This window comes from Pseudophryne corroboree, chromosome 2 (assembly GCF_028390025.1).
Source record: "Pseudophryne corroboree isolate aPseCor3 chromosome 2, aPseCor3.hap2, whole genome shotgun sequence".
Taxonomy (NCBI): domain Eukaryota; kingdom Metazoa; phylum Chordata; class Amphibia; order Anura; family Myobatrachidae; genus Pseudophryne; species Pseudophryne corroboree.
Genome location: NC_086445.1, coordinates 526,824,411 through 526,836,580, shown reverse-complemented (window position 1 = coordinate 526,836,580; position 12,170 = coordinate 526,824,411). Strand labels below are relative to the sequence as shown.

The window sequence follows — 12,170 nt, the reverse complement described above, 5'->3', positions numbered from 1 at the left end:
TGTACATATAAAAAAGAATATGCTAACAAGGAAAACACACAATGTATTTACTGGCTGTCCATCGGCAGCATCTATGATTAATCTAGTTGTCGCCAGATTTATCATGTGCATCTAGGATAAGTAAATGCACCTTATTAAAAGGAAGGAATTATAGAACATTCATGATGGTAAAGTCAAATCCTTTGCATAGTATAAAAGGCATGTGCCATGGTGCCAAGAAGGGTAATAAATAAATAGATTCTTCTGGATGAACCTGCAACCGGCATATGATTTTTGCTTAGCAAAAGATGCCACCTTATTGAAAGTCATATGTAGTCACGTAAAGCTAGGTAGAAGTGTATGTGAACCCTAAAATACTGAAAGTCCTTACTGTTGCACTAAGTTTATGAATTGGCACCTACTATATAGATGGCATGGATTGCTTTGTGAAATATAGGATATAGGGTATAGTATATGGGGATCAGTACAAGATACCGGCGGGCGGTATCCCGGCGGTCAGAATACCGACACCGGGATCCCGAAAGGCACAATCCTGACAGGGGGGCAAGCGCAACGCAGCCTCTTGCGGGCTCGCCACACTGCGGGCACCAATTTATTCTCCCTCTATGGGTGTTGTGGACACCCACAGAGGGAGAATATGTCTGGATTGTGCCGGTCGGGATCCCGGTGTCGGTATTCCGACCGCCAGGATCCCGTCTGGCAGGATCTTGACCGCATCCCAGTATATGGTATTCTTAAGACTGCATTATGAAATCTGATACACATTGGGAGGTATTCATCAAAGCATGGAGAGAGATAAAGTGGAGAGAAATATAGCACTAACCTATCAGCTCCTAACTGTCATTTTTTAAGTACAGCTGGTAATAATATATTTAACCACTCTCCCGGAATGGCTGGGAGGCTACCAAAAATTGAGTGGCCTTTCCGACCCGCCGGAAGAGTGGGCAAGTGTCCCAGCTGGAGGGCACACCCCGCACCAACACATATCCCCCCCCCCACAGTTGTAAGGGGCCCCGCCCCTGTCCCAAAATGCCCGGATATCTCGGCCCACTCCCATGCCTGCCAGCACGCCCCCATATGCCACGCCCCCCGCAATGCTGACCTGACACAAAATCGGCAAGTATGGGTAAAATGACAGTTAGAAGCTAATTGGTTAGAGCTTTATATCTCTCCACTTTATCTCTCTCCATGCTTTGATAAATACCCCCTAAGAAACACAACAATTGCATGTTAATAATATAGTATAATGCAAGATTATATGTACTACAAACATATAAATATGATTTTGAATAGTGTATACATTTTTTTAGGAACTATTTACGCATTTACAGTAGTAAACATTTTAAGCAGTATGACCACCTTCAAAAAAAAATGCAAGGATGAATAATATTGTTTTGTTAAACATTGAGCATTTGTTTTCCTGAGACTTATAAGTACAACTGATGTTTTAATAGTCCAGTGTACGCATATGTTTGTGAATGCTAGCAGTGTATCATTGTTCCCATAACGTCGCTTTGGGAATATTGTTTAGTATCACTAACACCAAAGCTATTTTTCACTTCTTCCAAATTGCACTACAAATGCCAAACCATTCATAAAGGTTACGCTATACAGTAAATCCCTAGGAAGTTTATTATATTCCTGATTTGTGGGCCTCTAAAATATCAGAATGCAACGGTGTATGGAAAGGTTAGCATACACTCTAAGACTTAACCACTGAGCCTGAAAACACACTTCAGGGACATAAAGGGAGGAGCCCATACCGTCTAATAGCCTCAATTTTAGAGGTAGTGTACTGGTTCTTGAACTGTGAAAATAATACTTTGCACCTTAGATTTTTAATTGAATGCAACATTTTCATTACAGTTACATTCACCTTTATCAAGACCGTACCATGGCCATATCAAGAATAGTTATAATATAAACTGCACATTTCAAAAGGGTTTATTATGAGCCTTTGAAGCTAAAAGGAAATCTATTGTAAAGGTGGAGTGTATTGTCCTGGCATGTGGCTGTGGTTGCCCAGATAGGGTGGTGATTTGTGCAGATTGTGGACCTGATTGTGAGTACATGGATGTTCTGTTTCCCCATGCAGATTACTTACTTGTTTATGCTAATGCTAGACTCCACCCAGTGGCGTAACTAGACATTTTTCTCCCCCAAGCTAAAAAATTATTTGGCGTCCCTCTCCCCCCATAATTGCCACAAGGAAAGTGCTGAATTTTGGCCTTGCTAAAATGGGTGTGGCTACATTGGAAGGGGCAGGGCATTGCAGGAAAAGACTACCTTATACCCCGGTTTTGCAACCTACACGCCCAGACATTGGCCACCGTAGGGTAAAAAATAATCCTGATTCGTGCCCCTTACATTATTTGCAATTTTTTCTCCTTATAGTAATGCGCAGTACACATTATGCCACACACTACAATGGCCCTTAGACATTATGCCACACACCATAATGCCCATTACACAATATGCCACACACAGTAATGCCCCTGACACATTGGGTGGAATTCAAATGTGTGAAAAGTCAGTTGGGTGTCTGTTTTTTCCTGTCTATTAGATAGGAAAAAGCAGACTCCCAACTGAGTTTTCAAACATTTGAATCTCCCCCATTATGTTACACACTGTAATGCTTGTGACACATTATGCCACGCACCGTAAGGATTGTGACACATTATGTCACACAACGTAATGCTTGTGACACATTATGATACACACCACAATGCCTGTTATACATTATGCCACACACTGCAATGCCTCTGAGACATAGGGCCTAATTCAGATCTGATTGCAGCAGCAAATTTGTTAACTAATGGGCAAAACCATGTGCACTGCAGGGGAGGTAGATATAACATGTACAGAGTTAGATTTGGGTGGGTTATTTTGTTTCTGTGCAGGGTAAATACTGGCTGCTTTATTTTTACACTGCAGTTAAGATTTGAACACACCCCCATCAAATCTAACTCTCTCTGCACATGTTATATCTTCCCCCACTTGTTAGATTAAGTATAGTTACAACTAAGCCATACTCCTAATAAAGTATGGATTGCCTTGAAGACTGTGGACCAATATACAATACTCTCTGAGAAAGCACTATCACAATTTTAAATCTTCCTTACCATTTAGAATATTTTACAAATGTCTAGTTTTAAGGTGCTAAGGCAGCGGTGGCCAATTTGTGGCCTCTCAGTCGCATGTTGCTTTTGAATTTTTAAATATAGTTACCAGTTGCAGATGCTCCAGATGTCAGAGAACTGGACCGAGGAGCCTACAACTTCCATGTCACCAAGCTCGTCTGCCCAAGGAGTGTTTGACGGACATGTGGGGAATGTCTGATTGGCATGTGAAGGAGGCATGGTAGTTATGTAGTGGAGCAAGCTACAGAGAAATAAACAGTTAAACTTTAAATATGTCACTCAACTAAATTCAGTGAAATTTCACAAAAGCGATGTCATCCTACCAAAACATTAATATAAAAAAAGTTAAGTAAAAGATAAATATTGGAGTGTTTGCTGTATAATCAGATAAATGTACATAAAATGACACATGGAGGCAGTAATATAATTCTCTGACAGTTTTGCAACTCCCATGTGCCATACAGTAGCATTACTGTAAATCAGAAAATATTTGTTGGACAGCAGGTAAGGTGCTGTTGAGCTGCACAAATTAAGTATAGTACTTTGTTTTATTACATGTCATAACACAGCACCATGAAAAACAAAGTAGCATTCAACGTTATAGCATATGAAACTAAGATTAGTGGTTCAGGTTCTATTAAAGCAATGAATCCGAATTGGCAATCAGATTGATTCTGAATTTCTTGCTTTCACTGAATCTTAATTGGTAAAACCTCACTCTCCCTTGATATCTAATTCTTCAAACTGTGGCTTCTGCAATGTGCATATAGAACTTGGGGCCTGATTCAGAGATGTATGTAAATCCATCGATTAATGCACATCTCCAATGTTTTGAGTTCTCTCCCTGTGCAGGACCTGTACTGCGCATGTGCAAAACAGGATCTCATGCCCATCCATACATACCATTACTAAATATAAATATACTTTAGAAAGGGTTTGGTATGGGATACCGGCAGTCAGAATATCGACACTGTCATCCTGACTGTTTGAAATCCGGACAGTGGCATATTAGTATGCAGCTAACCCTAATCCTCTCCCTTCCCCTAACCCAGCCTTAACCTTACCATCGCTCCCCATAGAATAACCCTAACCTCTCCTGGCAACAGCCCGACCCTAACCCTTCTTTCCAGCAGCCTATCCCTAACCCTCCTCCCGCAGCCTAATCCTAACCTACCTGGGATACATATGTTCAGGATCCCAGCTGTTGGTATGTCAGCATCAGTATTCTAACAGGTGCCAGGATTCCGGTGTCGGCATTCTGATTGCACCGGAATCCCAGCTACATCCCTTTAGAAAGAGCATTGTTGGTTGGAGACACTGGTAATAAAATAATAATAATAATAATAATAATAGTAATAATAATAATATCATCAGTCTTTTTATACAAGCCTGTAATAATGTTAAGTTTAATAATAGAGCATAGTTAATGCAGTAGCAAAGCATTATTAAGCAAATACTATCTATAAAATGTTATCAGATTGAGCAAAATACTGTTGCAAAGGAAAGTTATTGTTGTTTTATTTTATATCAATTGTGTGAAATTGATCAAAGCAGTATTTTATAGCTGAGCAGCAAGGTGCAAAAGGTGGGTAGGAGAGCAGGAAACATGTGGAGAGAGTGCTCAGCAGAGTACAAATAACAAACGCTCAAAGCACTATTTAAAATAAACTAATGAACCTGTGAGAAATCAACAGTAATCAGAGAAATAATTACAGCAAACAATATTGCGGCTGATTTGCAAGGTAAGACAATTCTGTAAATCTTCTTGTCCCATTGTATGTTCACCTGGTGTGGTGGCAGATAATGCAAGTTACTACTCTATTGTCATATGTTTATTTTTCTGAGAGGTTGAAGTACAAAATTTACAGCAGTTATCAAATTATGTAAGGAGAACATCTTAGGCAAGATCCTCCAAACTATCATCCAAAAGATCATGTCCAAACAACAGCTCTTTCAAAACATAATGATAAGGATAATGATTGCGATGAATTTGACAAACAAAAATAGTAAGAAAGAAAAAGATAAAAGAAAACAGACAACATCTGATACACCACCAAAGTGCCAACTGGATGCTTTTTCTATTTCTGGTCTTGTTACTGCTTGTTATTCTTCACCCTCTAGCTCTATGTAGGACACATCGAAGAATCAGCAGAAAAACACTGTGGCCCTGATGATGAGTATGTGTACCGTTCATGTTCTAGCAATGTGTGCATGGAAAAATGTATGAAGTTATATGCATCTGCTGTTACACCCTATCTGTGTGCTTGGTTTGGTACGCGACATCATCAGTACCCACTTGCCTAGTTTGAGTTGCAAAAGATACACCTAGAAACAAAAATATTTACGCTTACATTTCTGCAGTTATGTCCACATTCCCTTCACAATCGAAAAGGGTGCAAATCTGCATCCCTGTAATTGTGTGTACTCGGTTCCAGAGCATGAGCAGTGTGAACACATGAAATGGGTGGTATTCAGTATACTGGCTGTTGTGATCCCGGCGCTCAGTATACCGGCGCCAGAATCCCGACACCCAGCATACAGACACCTATTCTCCCTCTTGGGGCTTTGCGTCTCCTCTGGAGGGAGAATAAATAGCGTTGCGCGCGTAGCTCGCCCAGCTGTCGGTATGCCGGCAGTAGGGATTCTGGCGCCGGTATCCCAGCCGCCGGCATACCATACTACATCCCATGAAACATGCTCTCCACCAACAACTGTGCATCATCCATAAGTTTGAAGAACAAACTGGGCCTTCATGTAATCCTACAGAGTGATTTGTGCACCTGACATATCTCAGAGAATTACTTGTACCTCATTCCATCATTTCTCAACCATTTGCAAATGCAAGGATGACTAGTACGTAACGATGATGATTTAGAAATTGATGCAAATGTTGAATTAAACAAGCTGATGAGGTTCATGCTTACTGTTTTGATGTAAGACAGACACCAGTAGAACCACAGTAGTTTGTGGATTGTAAACATTCTAACGACAAACCTTTTTTTATTGACCTGTTGTTTACACCTTTTAGTACTAAAGCTCTGCTTGCCCATGGGGGGGGGAATTCAATTAGCCAAGATAATGCATTAAATGAATGCGCCTATTGTGGAATAATTCCACTTCTGCCAGTATGTTCACTCCCGTTGATCATGCAATTCAATTAGAAAATCATGAAATCAGCTTTCGTACTATAATTATTGATTGTGTTACAGGCGTAAAGTATAGGTACAGAAGGGGAAATCTGCCTGTACCTCAAAAAAAGACAAACTGATGTACAGTATTTTAGGATAACTGTATATAAGTCTGTAAGTGTCCATAATAAAGTATTTGGGGCTCATAAAATGTGTCGTCAAATGGCTGCTATATGCATTATTCTTAAACACTGAAAAAATGACTGAAAGCTATTTTTTGTGCATAATAAATGCTCTACTTAAATTAAGGGTACATAAAATGGGTATTAGTATATCTTTTGGCCATTTTAGGCCAATGAATAAAAAAATAGCAAAAAACCCCAATAACTTCCACCAGCAAGCGTAAAAACACATATCCTACTCATTAAGCAACCCATATACCTGTCCCATATCTTGTACCCCAATTTCTTGTATTTTGCATTTTTTCACCTCAAAAAGTGGCATTATTATTGGCCAAATAAAAATGATTAAAGACGTCTAAGTGGTCCTGAACCAAGTCTCAACATTTTTACCTTAAAATATGGATTTTCCCCAACTTTTCACCTGCTCAGGAGGTGGTGAAAATAAACCCCTTATTGCATTTACACTTCAACCAAAGAGGCAAAACTGGGTGCGATAGGGCATTCTCAAGCTGTCAAAGTTTAGTGAGGGTGTATTCATGCACATGCAGGCTATGCAGACCTGTAAGAAATGACAAAATACTTCTCCTTGCAGTTGTCATAAGGCAGGTGCAAACTGTTGATGGGTTGTAGAAAGCAGGTGCATATTTTACACATGCAGATGTTGTTGCATATCAAGATGTGTAAAATTCTGCATATGGATGAAAATATTTTTTTTCCATGCATGCTTCTTTTGAGCAATGTATGCTTGACTTTGCATTGTGTCTGGAAGATTTTCTACCTTATATATCAGCACATCTGTACTATTTACTGTATGACAGTTACCAAGTGCCTGTAGCCAGAAACTACAGTAGCACTGTACCTGTCAACGCTATTGGCTATGGTGCTCTTCATATACATATGAAGTACCTGGAGCCTGAAACCCGTATAGTGTCTGGAATTGTCCACTGAGCAGTGTCGTGAATACGCAAAGTGTCTTCAATTATATACTTCACAGTTTCGTCAACCTCATAGATTCTTAACTTGAGGCAGGATAATCTTATGATGTGTACAGTATAGCAAGATTCACTGAATGTACAGCGCTAAGTACTATGTTTATGCTTTATAATTAAACAAAGAATGTCTGTATTATTTTTGTTCTGTAGGTCAGCCATACACCATTGATACTAGCAGTATAAAATTAGTTTCAGACTTTTTCAGCATTCTGACATGTAGCTGCATTTAGAATGTGTTGGATGAGGCTTAAAGTTTGCCTAGGAGAATCTGGAAGGTGTCTGCAAGTACTATATGGAGAGGTTATAGAGTCTATTTTTTTCTATGCCTTATGGCCCAGCATGGGACAAGCTTTGGGTACTTTCATCAGATGCGTAGTAGGGTAGGGTACCCATTTGTGTGAAGACCTACATAACAGACCAAAAGAGTAAGGGAGAATAGAAGGCACAAACGACCTTAAACAAAATATATATATATATAGGATAGGTGTATCTACAGGGGTGCCTATTAAATTGTTTCAACTTAAAGATCAGTATTCTTGACTACATCCAAATGTCAATAAATGAAAGAGGTTCAATTTATTTAAAACATGTTTCTTTCAAAACATTAACCTTTATAACTTTATAAAGAATAGAATTTATAATCAGCATGTTCCATTAATACAGTTTTTCCTTAATTAATGATTTGTGTTCCAATATGAGCAAAGCTCTTTGTTAGCTTTTGTAATCCCAAATTCTGTGTCAACCAACGCGTTTCGTCGATAGCTACTTCATCAGGGGTGTTCTTTAGAGAGAACAGAGCATAGGTAGTCTCAATATACATGTAAGCTTGTTTGTATTAAAAACAGTTTAATTACAGAGTGAGATAAAACCATGGTTGGAAAGTATTTCCTCAACACGAGCATTTTTCACAGTTTATCACATTTTAAACAAAGAGGGCTTTACAAAACTGTATTTCAAAAGAAAAAGAGAAGATAAGAGAAAGATGGAGAGGCAAGATAAGCAAACGTAATTATTGGGACTAGTTATATCATGTTCACAAACATTATTATTACACAAAGTCCCATATTGCAGTACATTTTTTCAACATTCTTTACTTTCATGTTAATAGACATCATATCAATATTTCATACAAAAGTATAGTGGTAATTGATGATGGGACTTTTTAAGGGTATAGAGTGTTCTACACACTTGAGTCAATCTTACTGATGTGTACTCTTTTATAAATCCAATCTTAACATTATTACTTACTTAAAAAGTTAGAAATCAGTCAGTTCCTGCTGTTTCCTCTAGTAGAGGCGGCTTTTGGGAACCAATGTTCAAAGTTGTTTTTGGCCTGTCAAATGGTACTTTTTAATAGTTGACAACCTCTTTTATATCAATAAAATAAAATCATCGGTGACAGACTACTTACTTTAAAAGGGCCTTTAGCTATTAGAGCATCGATTGGGACTCCACTTGGAAATTCCCATCTTGGGGCACTGATATATTGTATAACCTATTAAACAATAGAGGTTCTGTCTCATCACCTGTCTTGAATTTGTTTCTCTTTAAATAAGTTAAATATACACTTACTGATATTTTTGGTAGGTGTAGTGTTCTTTTTGAAGATCCAAACCCTTCTGGGATAAATGGTAGACAGTCGGACCTATCAATTTATATGAACTTATTTAAGTATATCATTACTTGTATAATATCCTCTCTATTAGACTATTAAGTAAACGTATATCTGTACCGGGTATTATGAAGTTCGTAGTGTTCCAAACAATATAGTTCAATCCCAGATGTAAAAGCTCTTGTTATAAATAATGGTGCATTTTAATATTAACTGCAAGTGTATTTAGTATTAACTGAAATGTTAATGGTGAAGTCAGTTGTCATACATTTAAGCTGGTGTTTCTCTCCTGATCCTTCTAGTCCTGTGGTCCATAGACAATGAAGTCTTGGACTCAGGCTGGTCTATTTATACCCTCTTCTCTAGTGTGTCACTTCCTATTTGCAAATTGACTGGTGTATTCCTTTTTACCTTAAAAGTCAGTTTTATAACCTGGTCAAAAGCTTAAAACTAGTAAAGGTCCATATACTAGACTTCAAATTATACTTGTTTTTAATGGTGGTTCAGTGGGGTGTATAATCAGTGACTACGGGTTTAGAAACCTGTTTGCATTCCAATTGTGGCTCATGCTGCTTCCTTAATGTGTTCCATGCCTCTTATTAGTGTTTTTAATTAGTCAAAGGCATTACTGCTACCTTTGACTGCTCACTGGTGATCTAGTGGCGCTTGTGCACTGTGCCCGCTGTCTGGTACAGCAGATCACAGAGGCTTCCAGGTTGCATTCCGCGGCTCGTGCATGCGCACCCTTTGCCGCTGTCATATGCGGCTCACGCATGCACACTCCGATCCGCTGTCATATACTGTACGGCTCAAATATACTTCTTAATCGTGCTCCAATGTTGTGCTTGCACTTTCTAGTTATTGTTGTGATTTAAAGTGACATCTCTGGGATTTAACACTTTGGGGGCCCTCGGCTTAGTAAACCTCCCTTTCTATTAAAAGTGGCAACTAATGTGTTAGATCCGCATTCAAATGAAATACACAGATTTATTTTTTTAGTAGTAACAACATTTATTACATTGGTGAGTGCTGCTATCTTTACTATTCTTTATTAGTGAATCTGTGATTTTTCTTCTTTTTTATTTTTTATCACTTCTAGTGAAGTTATTAGTGGATCAGTGTTATATATATATATATATATATATATATATATATATATACTGTATATGTATATAGTGAAGTTAATTAGTGAGTTAATAATATACTGGGCTAATATTAGCTATACATTTAGTTTCCTTAATTTATCAGTATTGCATTCAACATACAGTGGTCCAAATTAAATGTCAGTTAGTGTTGAATTCAATATTTAAAGTTATATACAGAAATAAAACAATTAGGTTCGTAATATCCAATCATAAAAATATCCAATCATAATAATATTCAGTCATAATAAATATCAAATTACTCCTGGAGAATTAAGGGTTTTCACTGCATATGTCCCATAATCAGATATCACTATAACACTTTGACATTGTTATTTGAAACAAGTATCAAACTTTATCAATTGGGGCCTTTCCTATTAATATTTCTCCTTATCTATTCTGATGTGCTGTTTATGTTGGTGGGGGTTTACATTAATGGGTTGTATATGCTGGTGGGGGTACTGCCTGCCAGGGGCCTTAGAAAATTCCAATTGAAGGTTAATATAATTAAATGGGTATAGTTAGATAAATTATACAATGTCAATCTCTTCATTTAGGCCAATTGGTGAAAGGGAGTTTAGAGAAAATATCCAGTAAGATTCTTTTTTGGATAGTTGTTCTTCTCTGTTTCCTCCCTTGGGATCCTCTTTCACTTGATCTAATATGGTGAACTTCAATTGACTGATATCTGAGTTGTGTGCCTCTGCAAAATCCCTTGGGAGGCTGTGTGTCAATATTTTATTTTTAATGTTTCTTAAGTGCTCCAAAATGCACAGTTTCAAGTTTATCTTTGTCTTTCCTATATATACCAAGCCGCATTTGCAGGTTTTTGTATATATAACAAAGGTGGAGTTGCAGTTTAAACGATCTTTCAGTTTGTGATGTTTTCCAGTTTCTTTAATTTTAATCTCTGGATTGTTTTCCATGTGTTTGCCACACTTGCACTTGTTACATGGTTAACAGCCTGGTTTCCTACCCGGAAATTTTGCATCATGTTTGTTTGGTTCTTTCTCAATCTTCCAAAGCGTACTGGGGGCCAGGATTCTTTCCAAATTGGGTGCTTTCCGCTAGACTACAAAGGGTTTGTTTGGGAGGTTAGGGCCCAATCAAGGATCTTTTAGCAGTATGTCCCAGTGTTTATTGAGTATTCTTTGGTCATCTTGGGCTGCGGTACTATCTGTGAGGCTCTACTCTTTTCAAATGCCCAGTTTCTGTCTTGTTCAATCTTGACAATGTCATACCCTCTTGCAACAAATCTATCTACCAATAGTTTTGATTGTATGTAATAATCTTCATCTTTGCTACAATTTTTTTCTAATTCTTAGGATGTGTGCATATGGCACATTTTGTTTTCAACTAGGCAGATGACAGCTTTCTGCCGGAATGTAGCTATTGGTGTCAGTTTCTTTAAAGTGGGTTAGAGCTTTAATTCCATGTGAGGGTAGTCCTTCTAATTTGTGGTCAAGGTAATCAATTGTGTTCTTATTGTGGTTGAACGCAAATTTTAAATTGTAGTAGTTTTTATTGATATAACCCATGAAATCCTCTATTGTTGTTTCGTTGCTTTTTAGATTATTATTAGATCGTCTATGTATCTTCGGAAGAATATTATGTTCTTTCTTTCATATATTGTATTATAAATGAATTCTTCTTCCCATTGCACCATTCAAATATTAGCATACGCTGGTGCAAATTTGGTACCTATTGTGGTCCGCTGACTTTGTACGTAGAAACAATCTTCAAATTTAAAGTAGCTGTGTTCCAATACATAGTTAATACTCCTGGTGATTAATTTTTTCTCTTTTTCATCTAGGCTATCATCGTGTGATAGAACTCTTCTAGTTGCTTCCAGTCCTTTTTCATGGGGTATCGATGAGTATAGTGCTTGTACATCAATCGTAAGCCAGTTGTAGTTTATCGATCCCTGATATGATTGGTCTTCCCAGGAATTCTCAGAGAACCGAACCCCCCCAA

At 37.9% G+C, this 12,170-nt stretch overlaps 1 protein-coding gene across 1 annotated transcript in view; it reads left to right on the top strand.

Moving 5' to 3' along the window:
• The window catches only part of LOC135050937 (uncharacterized), a 402,015-nt gene that overhangs the window by 332,655 nt on the left and 57,190 nt on the right, over positions 1–12,170 (top strand). The window lies entirely within an intron of this gene.